We start from the raw sequence: 12488 nt of genomic DNA, 5'->3' as shown, positions 1-12488 counted from the left end.
GTGGGTTCAGCAACGCCAGCTGTTCCCCTGCTGTGTAGCCGGCAAAGTGTCCTGCAAACGCCACGCAGACACAAAGCTGCCGCCAGTGCAGGCTTCGGCCTACACTCTGCTCCTCTGCTCCTCCTGCTGTCCCTTGGCTCTAACACTGCCAGTTGGTGCTCGGAAGTGCTGGCTGCACAGAGAAAAACACCAGCCACGCAGACACAACAACTGAAATTAAAGGGAACCTGTCCCCCCAGGCATTTGTATGTATAACAGCCACCTTGTGCAGCAGTAATGCTGCATTTGTACAAGGTGGCTCATTAAGTTATTCTCCTTGCACACGTTGAACTCAACACGTATAAAATGTGTCCCCTGATACCATTTACCGTCCCTGAGGTGTGACTTTCCTTTGTAATGACACGCTGCAACCCCCTTGGCGCCATGCGCCACCTCGTCATCAGCGTTGTTTGAATCTGCCACGGACCCTGCGCTGCTATGTTCAACCTTGCCCATGCGCAGGTAGCGCTGCCCGTCTTCTGACATCATTGGTATGCTGTATGGCTGCGCCTGTGTGGCCACCCTGCCCGACACAATGCCCCTCGGTGTCTTATTTATTTTGACTGTGAGAGTGTGATTGATGGGCTTCAGCAGTGCATATCTTCGCCTGTCACTCATCTCCTTCCACCTTCTTCAGACTGTGCAGCTTCATGGCCGTGGCATGCGATAAGGGATCAGCTGACGCCACATAGTCTGAAGCAGGTGTAAGGACATGAGTGAGAGGCGAACATATTTACTTCGCAAGGCCATGAATCCCAGCCCCGCAGTGGGAATAAATGAAAAGACACTGCGGGGCTGGGATTTATGGCCATCGCGACCGCACCGACTGACATCAAATGATGTCAGAAGACGGGCAGCGCTAACAGCGCATGGCCAAGGGATAACACAACAGAGCAGACTCCTGGACAGCAAAAAGCGACGTTCAGGAGGCTGCGCCCAGCACCACGGTGGTATTTTTGACAGCTGTGCTGCGTCTCATTAAGAAGGAAAGTCCCGCCTCCAAGACAGTTTGACTGTATAAGGGGCTAAATTTTATACGTGTTTCATTCAGCATGTGCAAGGAACAAAATTAAAAGAGCAATCTTTTACTTGTGCAGCATTACTGCTGCACAAGGTGGCTCTTCTAGTTTATAACACCTGAGGGGGGTTTAAAGGTTCCCTTTAAAATTGGTTCAGTTAGGCTTCGGCCTACACTCGGCCTACACTCTGCTCCTCCTGCTGTCCCTGGGCTCTAACACCGCCAGTTGGTGCTCAGAAGTGCTAGCTGCACAGAGAAAACACTCGCCACTGTGTCAGTGGGGTTCAGCAACGCCAGCTGTTCCCCTGCTGTGTAGCCAGCATCGTGTCCTGCAAACGCCACGCAGACACAAAGCTGCCTCCAGTGCAGGCTTCGGCCTACACTCTGCTCCCCCTGCTGACCCTTTGCTCCAACACCGCTAGTTGGAGCTCTAGGAAGACAATCTTGAATAGATCCCCATCCTGGTTCCAGTACCCTCAGCTGGTTCCGGGTAGAGCCTTTGGCTTAGGTGCCTTCTTCTGGGTATCCGAGTTCCACCAATGTCAGGTGCTCCTTGGTTGTGCTTTCAGGCACGGGTACCTCCTGCTTAGTAACCGGGTTCCAGTAACGTCAGCTGGTCCTCGGTAGTTCCATTGGCTCTTGGACCTTCGGCTACCCATCCGGGTTCCAGTACCGTCAGCTGGTTCTCGGCAGTGTCTTTTGCTCTTATACCTTCTGCTCCCCATACCGGTTCCAGTACCGTCAGCTGGTTCCGGGCAGAGCCTTTTTACTTAGGTGCCTCCTTCTGGGTATCCGAGTTCCACCAACGTCAGGTGGTCCTTCAAGACCCTAAAGATGACGACCCGGAAGACCACCCCTAAGACACCAGAGACGACAACCACTGAGATGACGACGACCCTGGAGACGATGACTCTGAAGACCACCCCGATGACGACTACGACCCCGGAGACGACGACCCTGGAGACGACGACATGGAAGACTGAGAAGCAGAAGAACAAGAGGCTGCAGAACAAAGAGCAGAAGAACATTAAGCATAAGACTAAACAGAGCAAAATATATTATCTAAATTATAAGCAGAAGAAAACTAAGCAGTGTATGGGGGTGAGTCCGTTCCTCCTCGTGGTGCCCCTGGATAAAGCCTGCTGCTGCAGGCCAAACTGAACGCGGACAAATCCTGTTGTAACTCTTTTGTGACAGAACGGAAGGTGTAATCTTCATACTTTTATAGATACTAACTACAAGAATGCCTGTCACAAATAAGAATATGATGAAGAAGTAGAATATGAAGAAGAATAATAGTTGAATAAAAAGAATATGATGAATGTAACAAAAAAAAAAATAATAGGTAGAAGATGAAGAAGAAGATGAATAAGGTGAAGAAGAAGTTGATGTCAAAGATGCTGCTGCTGAGGATGATGAAGAAGAAAGTGTGGGAGCAGTAAAAAAGAAGGTGAAGGGTGTGGAAGTAGTGAAACATCAATATCTGACAAAATAAAAAAAATCTTAACATAGTCAATATCTTGGTAAATCCGAACGTCTTAAAAAAAAAAAAAATCCTGCTATTCTATTTGATTGGGCTAAACCTCTATGCCTTTGATGTCTCCACCACCTCCCCCAATACATCCTACATTATTGTTAGTTGTTTTCCTTCATGTAGAATTAACCTACAAGGAAAGAAAGGGTTTATTTTAATTCCGATATTTTGGTCCCATTGACTTGCATTGGTATCGGGTATCGGTATCGGCGATATCCGATATTTTTGGAATATCGACCGATCCAATCCAATACCGATTCTTTCCGATATCGGAAGGTATCGCTCAACACTAGTTGTTAACCATCATCACTCCTGCTAAGTGAAAAATGTATATATACTATCATTTGGCTGCATTAGTTGCAGAGATTCAGTTGTACTTATGGGGTGAGTCTCCCAATCAGCCGTTTTCAGCTCTACTTAGAATAATGACATTGCACTCACTAGTTTAACACTTTACGGGAATGTAAAATAACCCTACCTCCAGTTACCTTTGTAAATGTATTCTGTCTCATCACTTCAGGAAATATTTCAAACTCATAGTTATTTTTGGACAATCAACGTTCCCCTAAGGAAACAGCTCTTGTGGCCTAGATGAGCTTCTGTTCATCTAGGAAAAAGACTAGTATTCACTAAATTGTCTTCATATTTCAGTATTCCAAGTGACGAATATTTCATGGACTTCAGCATATTGTGAAATGCAGAACTCAGAATGATCTGCCGAGTCTTTCTAATAATATATTGCAACCTGCAATTCTGTTTTCTGGCATTTTAGGAGTTATTGTGATGAAAATGATGCGTTCTGCATGACTTCCCAAAACTTTGCTACCCTCAGTTCTCCCTGCAAAAGAATATATCACATATTCCATTAACCTTTAGCTAAGGCCAGAGTTCTGCTTATATAATGAACCTGCAATATTTATTACCTCCTTCCAGCTGCCGAGTCATCTTTATATGCATTTCTAACAAAATCTTGACGGATAAGCCAGAGAGATAACAACTAGAAAAATCACAGCATTGTTATCCATGTTTTATATCCTGAAATATTTAGAAATTTAGTGCCTGATGGGCTCCTTTACTCAAGTTAAGATGGGGCCCTACAATCGTGGAACTAGTCTCTACAGAGCCCTGGGCTGTGCATTACACTACATGGAAGACAATACACTGTGCATTATACTGTATGGAGGACTATGGGGCACACATTATACTGTATGGAGGATTATGAATGGTGCATTCCATTATTTGGAGGTCTATGGGGTGCAGTATACTATATGGAGGAGTATGGGAGTGCATTATACTATATGGAGAGCTTTTAGGTTGCATCATACTATACGGACGACTGTGAGCTGTGCATTATACTGTATGGAGGAGTATGGGGAGTGCATTATACTACATGGAGGACTATAGGGGTGCAATATACTTTATGGAGGACTATGGACTGTATATTATGCTAAATGGAGGACTATGGGGAATGAATTTTACTTCTGCTATGGGGCCCCATGACTTCTATGCTCGCCCCTGGTGAGTATAATGGTTTACTTTTTTTCTATACATTAAAGAACAGCGGCAGAACGGGGGATATACAATATATATACCATGATGGAGTTCAAGATAAGAGACGTATACCAGGATGTAGGGCATACATATAAACGTATATAAAAAAAACCCTTTCTTCTCACCTCCCAATGGGGGTGGTCTTCGTTGTCCTTTCGCATTCTCGGGTTCTGCGCAGGATCCTAGTTGTTACCAGCATTGCGCTTTTCTGGACAGAGAGTTCAGATGTTTCTCCTGGGTTCTGTTGTAGCCATTTTTCCAACTTAGGGGTCATTGCTCCAAGTGCTCCTATCACCACTGGAATCACTGTTGCCTTCACCTTCCACATCTTCTCCAGTTCTCTTTGAGGCCCTGGCATTTCTCCAGCTTCTCATATTCCTTCTTTCTGATGTTGCTGTCACTTGGCACTGCCACATCTATTATCATTGCTGTCTTCTAATCCTTGTCTACTATCACAGTGTCTGGTTGGCTAGCCAACATCTGCTTATCCATCTGGATCTTGACGTCCCACAGGATTTTAGGGGAAAAAGAACTGGACTGTTGCTCAGTGGTCCAAGGTGTTGTTTTCAGATGAAAGTAAATGTTGCATTTCATTTGGAAATCAAGGTCCCAGAGTCTGGAGGAAGAGTGGAGAGACACTCAATCCAAGCTGCTTGAGGTCTAGTGTGAAGTTTCCCCAATCAGTGATAGTTTGGGGAGCCATGTCATCTGCTGGTGTAAGTCCACTGTGTTTTATCAAGACCAAAGTCAGCGCAGCCATCTGCCAGGAAATCTTAGAGCACTTCATACTTCCCTCTGCCGAAAAACTTTTTGGAGATGGAAATTTCATTTTCCAGCAGGACTTGGCACCTGTCCCCACTGGCAAAAGTACCAATACCTAGTTTAAAAACAACAGTATCAATGTGTTTAATTGGTCAGCAAACTCGCCTGACCTTAACCCCCATAGAGAATCTATGGAGTATTTTCAAGAGGAAGATAAAAGATACCAGACCCAACAGTGCAGACGAGCTGAAGGATGCAATCAAAGCAACCAGGGCTTCCATAACACCTCAGCAGTGCCACAGGCTGATCGCCTCCTTGCCACACCGCATTGATGCAGTAATTGATGCAAAAGGAGCCTCGGCCAAGTATTGAGTGCATTTACTGAACATACATTTCAGTAGGCCAACATTTTGGATTTTAAAATCATTTTTTAACCTGGTGTTATAAAGTATTCTAATTTACTGAGATAATAACATTTGGGTTTTCATTGGTTGTAAGCCATAATCATCAACATTATCAGAAATAAACACTTGAAATAGATCACTCTGTTTGTAATGACTGTATATAATGAGTTTCACTTTTTGTATTGAAGAACTGAAATAAAATAACTTTTTGATGATTTTCTAATTAAGCGAGAAGTTAAGTTTCAAAATCAATGTCTGGGTAAGCCCTGTGCTATGAGATCACTGGAAGTATTATTTCTGCACTGTTACATCATTGTATTCTCCAGTGATACCATAATCTTCATTATCTGAGTGCAGAGATATCACTGCTTATAATATCATGTCTGCAAACTGTAGTATGTCTACCTTCATCTCTGACTACTGGCTGCACCACGATTTTTCGATAAGCCATTGATCTAAGAATATGTTCCTTCCATAAGCCCATATTTCACCTCTACAGTTTGAATTTTTTTATTCTGCTGCAGTTCTCTTTAATTCACTTCCCCAAACAAGCAGAATGATTCTGAACTTTCTGAATTCTGAGCAAAGGGAAGACTATCTCATTCTCTAATGTCATATTCTGATACAGCAATCACGCATAATATTTGGTAGATTAGCAGAAAGTAAAGTTTTTATCCAAAGTACAACCCAAACACAATAATGCCAATTACAGCAGTTCTTTTATTAACCCCTTCACCCATTAGCCTGTTTTCACCTTCTTGACCAGGCCAAATTTACAATTCTGACCAATGTCACTTTATGAGGTCATAACTCTAGAACGCTTCAACGGATCCGACTGATTCTGAGAATATTTTCTCGTGACATATTGTACTTTATGACAGTTGTAAAATTTGTTTGATACGACTTGCGTTTATTTGTGAAAATATTTGAAATTTGGCAAAAATGTTACAAATTTAGCAATTTTCAAACTTTTAACTTGTATTCCCTTAAATAAGAGAGTTATGTCACACAAAATAGTTAGTAGATATCATTTATCACTTGTCTACTTTACACCAGCAGAATTTTTGAAACATCATATTTTTTCAGGAAATTATAATGGTTAAAAGTTGACCAACGATTTCTCATTTTTCCAAAATAATTTACAAAACCATTTTTTCGGGACCACATTACATTTGTAGTGACTTTGAAGTGTCTATATGGGAGAAAATACCCAAAAGTGACACTATTATAAAAACTGCACCCCTTAAGGTGTTTAATACCACATTCAAGAAGTTTATTAACCCTTCAGATGCTTCACAGGAATTATTGTAATGTGGAAGGAAAAGATGAACATTTAACTTTATTTCACAAAAAAATAATTTGAGATTTTTTTATTTTTGCAAAGCTAACAAGAAATAGTTGGTCACAAAATTTGTTGTGCAATTTCTCTTGAGCATGCCAATACCCAAAATGTGGGGGTAAACCACTGTTTGGGTGTTTTAACACTACAAGAAATTGGAGTTCCATACACAAAAATTATATAAAAACGTAATAAACTTTATTAGAAATAACACAAGTTAAATAAATAACATACACAAGATAATAAGAAAGGACGAAACACCTAGTGTAAAGACAATTAAGTCCTCGGCATAGAAAGTAGTTATAACTCACACCTAGATACGGGTACATACTATATAATAATAAAAATGCCAAGTGCCTGTCATAGTGATCGGCACATGTTAAGCATATATGGCAATTATAATGCACCTAATAAATGGTTTTCTTACCCATGGTGGAGACAAGTGAAATGCCGAGGTACTCAGTTGACTGAGTACCTCGGCATTTCACTTGTCTCCACCATGGGTAAGAAAACCATTTATTAGGTGCATTATAATTGCCATATATGCTTAACATGTGCCGATCACTATGACAGGCACTTGGCATTTTTATTATTATATAGTATGTACCCGTATCTAGGTGTGAGTTATAACTACTTTCTATGCCGAGGACTTAATTGTCTTCACACTAGGTGTTTCGTCCTTTCTTATTATCTTGTGTATGTTATTTATTTAACTTGTGTTATTTCTAATAAAGTTTATTACGTTTTTATATAATTTTTGTGTATGGAACTCCAATTTCTTGTAGTGTTAAAATGTATTCTGGGAGTATACACCTATTAGTCCTGTAGTATTTGGGTACAGATATCCAGTCAATTTGACAGTTGGATCACTATATATGGGACCCATGTTGCTCTTTTCTGTGAGTTTTTTCACACTGTTTGGGTGTGCAGCAGGGCTTGGAAAGGAAGGAGCACCATTTGAAATTTGAAATGCAAAATTTGCTGAAAAAAAAAGAGGATGCCATGTCGAGTTTGGAGAGCCCTTGATGTGCCTAAACAGTGGAAACTGCTCACAAGTGACCCCATTTTGGAAACTAGACCCCTCAAGGAATGCATCTAGATGTGTGGTGAGCACCTTGAAACCCCAGATGCTTCACAGAAGTTTATTTTGTTGAGCCAAAAAAAAATCACATTTTTCCAACAAAAATGTTCTTTTAGCCTCAATTTTTTTATTTTCCCAAAGGTAAAAGGAAAAAATGTACCATACAATTTGTTGCGCAATGTCTCCTGTGTATGAAAATGCCCAACATGTGGAGGAAAACTACTGTTTGGGCACACGGTAGAGCTCAAAAAGGTAATGTTTTGGAATGCAGATTTTGATGAATGTACTGCGGGCATCATGTCGCACTTGGAGAGCCCTTGATTAGTGTTGAGCATTCCGATACCGCAAGTATCGGGTATCGGTCGATATTTGCGGTATCGGAATTCCGATACCGAGTTCCGATATTTTTGCGATATCGGGAATCGGGATCGGGATGCATATTCATGTGTAAAATAAAGAATAAAAATAAAAAATAGGGATATACTCACCCTCGGACGCGCCCTGGTTGTAACCGCTGCAACCGGCAGCCTCTGTTTCTAAGAATGAGCGAGTGAAGAACCTGCAATGACGTCGCAGTCTTGTGATTGGTCGCGTAACCGCTCACGTGACCGCTCACGTGACCGCTCACGTGACCGCGACGTCATCGAAGGTCCTTCACTCGCTCATCCTTAGGAACGGAGGCTGCCGGTTGCAGCGGTTACAAACAGGGCGCGTCCGAGGGTGAGTATATCCCTATTTTTTATTTTTATTCTTTATTTTACACATGAATATGGATCCCAGGGCCTGAAGGAGAGTTTCCTCTCCTTCAGACCCTGGGAACCATGCAGGATCACTTCCGATATTTGTGTCCCATTGACTTGTATTGGTATCGGGTATCGGTATCGGCGATATCCGATATTTTTCGGATATCGGCCGATACAATCCGATACCGATACTTTCAAATATTGGAAGGTATCGCTCAACACTACCCGTGATGAGTCTAAGCAGTGGAAACCCCTCACAAGTGATGACCCCATTTTGGAAACTAGACCCCTCAGGGAATTTATCTAGATGACTGGTGAACCCCAGGTGCTTCACAGAAGTTTATAATGTTGAGCATTGGAAATAATAAAAAAAAGTTGCAGAAAAATATAATTTTAGCTTCAAATTTTTTTATTTTCACAAGGGTAGTAGAAGAAAATGGACCCCAAAAACAGTTGTGCTATTTCTCCAGAGTACACCAATACAATTTTACAAACCACTATAAATTCATTAAGGGGTGCAGTGATTATGTTTACACCACTGGTGTGTCACAAAATTTGATACCATTGGGTAGTGAAAAAAATTACATTTTTACCATCAAAATGCTATTTTAGCCCCAGATTTTACATTTTCACACTGTGAAATGGACAAAAATGGCACCAAAAATTTGTCACACAATTTCTACTGAATTTAAAGATACCTTATATGAGGCTGTACAGTACTCCTTAGCCATATGACGAGTCTTGGGAGGAATGGAGCACTTTTAACTTCCTGGAGCACAGATTTTCCTAGAATAGCATGCAGACTCGATATAGGGAGCCCTTAAGTACTATAAGAGCAGAACTCCCACTCAAGTGACCCGATTGTGCATTGCAGAGCCTTAGATGAGCATCTCTCACTCAGAGAGAAGGTGTGTCAGCTCTTTCTCCGAGCAAGAGCATGCAGGCCACCATCCCTAGGTGGCCATTTTTAGGCCCGGGATCACCATGTAGACCATTGGCACAATGTGATCGCTTTGTGCTGATGGGAGCACAGAGGGAGTACTCTCTCCCTGCGATGTCCCGCCATGTCTCTATCACTATTGACAGCGATATCAGAGTGATCAAACACTTGTGATCACTGTTAGCATTGATTGTGGGCATTGCTGCAGGGTGCCAGCTCTCATATAGAGCTGACACTAGGATTTGATCATGGCAGTGCTCAGCGTGAGCCCGCTACCATCACACCATATACAGTGATTCGTGGGAACGCAGCTTCTGCAGCGCTGTCTATATACGACACATGTTGGGAAGGGGTTAAAAAGAATCTGTCAGCTGATTTCAACTGCTGGCAGCATGAATCAGAGCCCATTTGGATGATTGCAGCCAAGAATTTTTTTTCTGAGACACTAAAAGAAAATGTAATTTGAAGATCCAGCCGGGGACTATAGGAAGAGACGAGACTTGTCCAGCTGGCATTTTCCTGCAATACTTCAGGTGATTGACAGGTTTCTTTTATGTTAGTGGATGATTAGAGACATGAAGGCCACTTGGAGCGAGGCGAGGGAAGTCAGCTTTGGGCGACACCGGACTTGTCTCATCTTCATATGGTCCCAGGCTGTGTCTTCAAAATATGTTTTCTCTGAAGTAACAGGGCATTTCATAGAAAAATAAACCTGTCTACAATTGTGGATCCATTAAATAATAAGGAAAATCATGATGCCAGTGTGAACAGAGCCTTAGCTCTGTATTACTTACTAATTTTGTAGGCATGTATCAGTGATGTTGTACTGTTTAGAGTATATTATGCTCATGGTTCTGCTGCATTTCCACATTTTAGGTATTTATACAGATGTAGCAGATTTATCTTTTTTTATCAAATACAGTATGTCCCTTGTGCATTATGAGGACTCACTTAGTTAAATAATGTAGAAATATTATCTGAAGTTTTATGCAAAACCACAGTGGACACCATATCAAGTAATAGCAATGAGTGGTGCCAAATTACAAGTCAGCTCTGCCAAATCCTGTGTATTAAAAAATCAATCAGGAAAGTATTACCTCTAAAGAAATAGATGGTAAAATGGCATCATGGCAGACTTTAGGAATAAAGGATAGATTTACCGAGCACTGGGATTTCTACTAAGATGTATTATATTCCTGCCAGATATTGAGCGTTGCACGCAGAGATCCCGTTACTTGTTCCTCATACAGGCAGCATTGCTATCCTTGCTTGGTAACGTAACAAGTCATTTAGATTGTTTAATAAGTCCTTGAATAAACTTTAAAAGGTTAACATAGTAATCTGTAGTGAGAAGGGACTATATTCTTCGACCAGCTTATCAAAATATGTTTTTTTCTAAAATGCTGCAGTATTTTGGAGCACACCATATCTGGCTACAATTGCGCAACCAGCTCCGATTAGTGCTGCCTGTGGTTCAGGGAGCATGATTCTAGGGACAGGTTTCCTTTAAAGGGTTAATTCCATAATAAAAAAATGATAATATACCTTACTAGGGAGTATTCACTAACATGTTTACAAACTACTGTAGAACACTTTTTTTTAACTAAAAAACTCTTTACGCTTCCACAGAACTTGGATGTTTCAATAACATTGCAACTCACAATAGTGCAGCTTGCACAGGTGACATTTAATTGGCAGCTCCCTAATAACAGACCTTACCACAGATATGAATACTATAAGTTGCCCAAAGGGCTCCCACATGTAATAGAAGATACAGAGCTCCACATGTAATAGAACATACAGAGCTCCCGCATGTAATAGAAGAAACAGAGCTCCCTCATGTAATAGAAGATACAGAGCTCCTGTATGTAATAAAAGATATAGAGCTCCCTCACGTAATAGAAGATACAGAACTCCTGCATGTAATAGAAGATACAAAGCTCCCGCATGTAATACAAGATACATAGCTCCATTATGTAATACAAGATACAGAGCTCCCACATGTAAAACAAGATAGAGAGCTCCCATATGTAATACAAGATACGGAGCTCCCACATGTAATACAAGATACAGAGCTCCCACATGTAATAGAAGAAACAAAGCTCCCACATGTAATACAAAGCTCCCACATGTAATACAAGATACAGAGCTCCCGTATGTAATAAAAGATATAGAGCTCCCACATGTAACACAAGATACAGAGCTCCACATGTAATACAAGATAGAGAGCTCCGCATGTATTACAAGATACAGAGCTCCCATATGTAATACAAGATATAGAGCTCCCACATGTAACACAAGATACAGAGCTCCACATGTAATACAAGATAGAGAGCTCCGCATGTATTACAAGATACAGAGCTCCCACATGTAATGGAAGATACAGAGCTCCCACATGTAATACAAGATTCAGAGCTCCTGCATGTAATACAAGATACAGAGCTCCCACATGTAATACAAGATACAGAGCACCCGCATATAATACAAGATACAGAGCTCCCGCATGTAATACAAGATACAGAGCTCCCGCATGTGATACAAGATACAGAGCTCCCGTATGTAATACAAGACACAGAGCTCCCACATGAAATACAAGATATAGAGCTCCCATATGTAATACAAGATACAGAGCTTCCACATGTAATACAAGATACTGAGCTCCCACATGTAATAGAAGATACAGTGCTCCCACATGTAATACAAGATTCAGAGCTCCTGCATGTAATACAAGATACAGAGCTCCCGCATGTAATACAAGATACAAAGCTGCCGCATATAATACAAGATACAGAGCTCTCACATATAATACAAGATACAGAGCTCCCGTATGTAATACAAGACACAGAGCTCCCACATGAAATACAAGATATAGAGCTCCCATATGTAATACAAGATACAGAGCTCCCACATGTAATACAAGATTCAGAGCTCCTGCATGTAATACAAGATACAGAGCTCCCACATGTAATACAAGATACAAAGCTGCCGCATATAATACAAGATACAGAGCTCTCACATATAATACAAGATACAGAGCTCCCGTATGTAATACAAGACACAGAGCTCCCACATGAAAT

The sequence above is a fragment of the Ranitomeya variabilis genome, chromosome 2, assembly GCF_051348905.1.
Source record: "Ranitomeya variabilis isolate aRanVar5 chromosome 2, aRanVar5.hap1, whole genome shotgun sequence".
Lineage (NCBI taxonomy): Eukaryota > Metazoa > Chordata > Amphibia > Anura > Dendrobatidae > Ranitomeya > Ranitomeya variabilis.
This window is presented reverse-complemented; position numbering follows the sequence as displayed.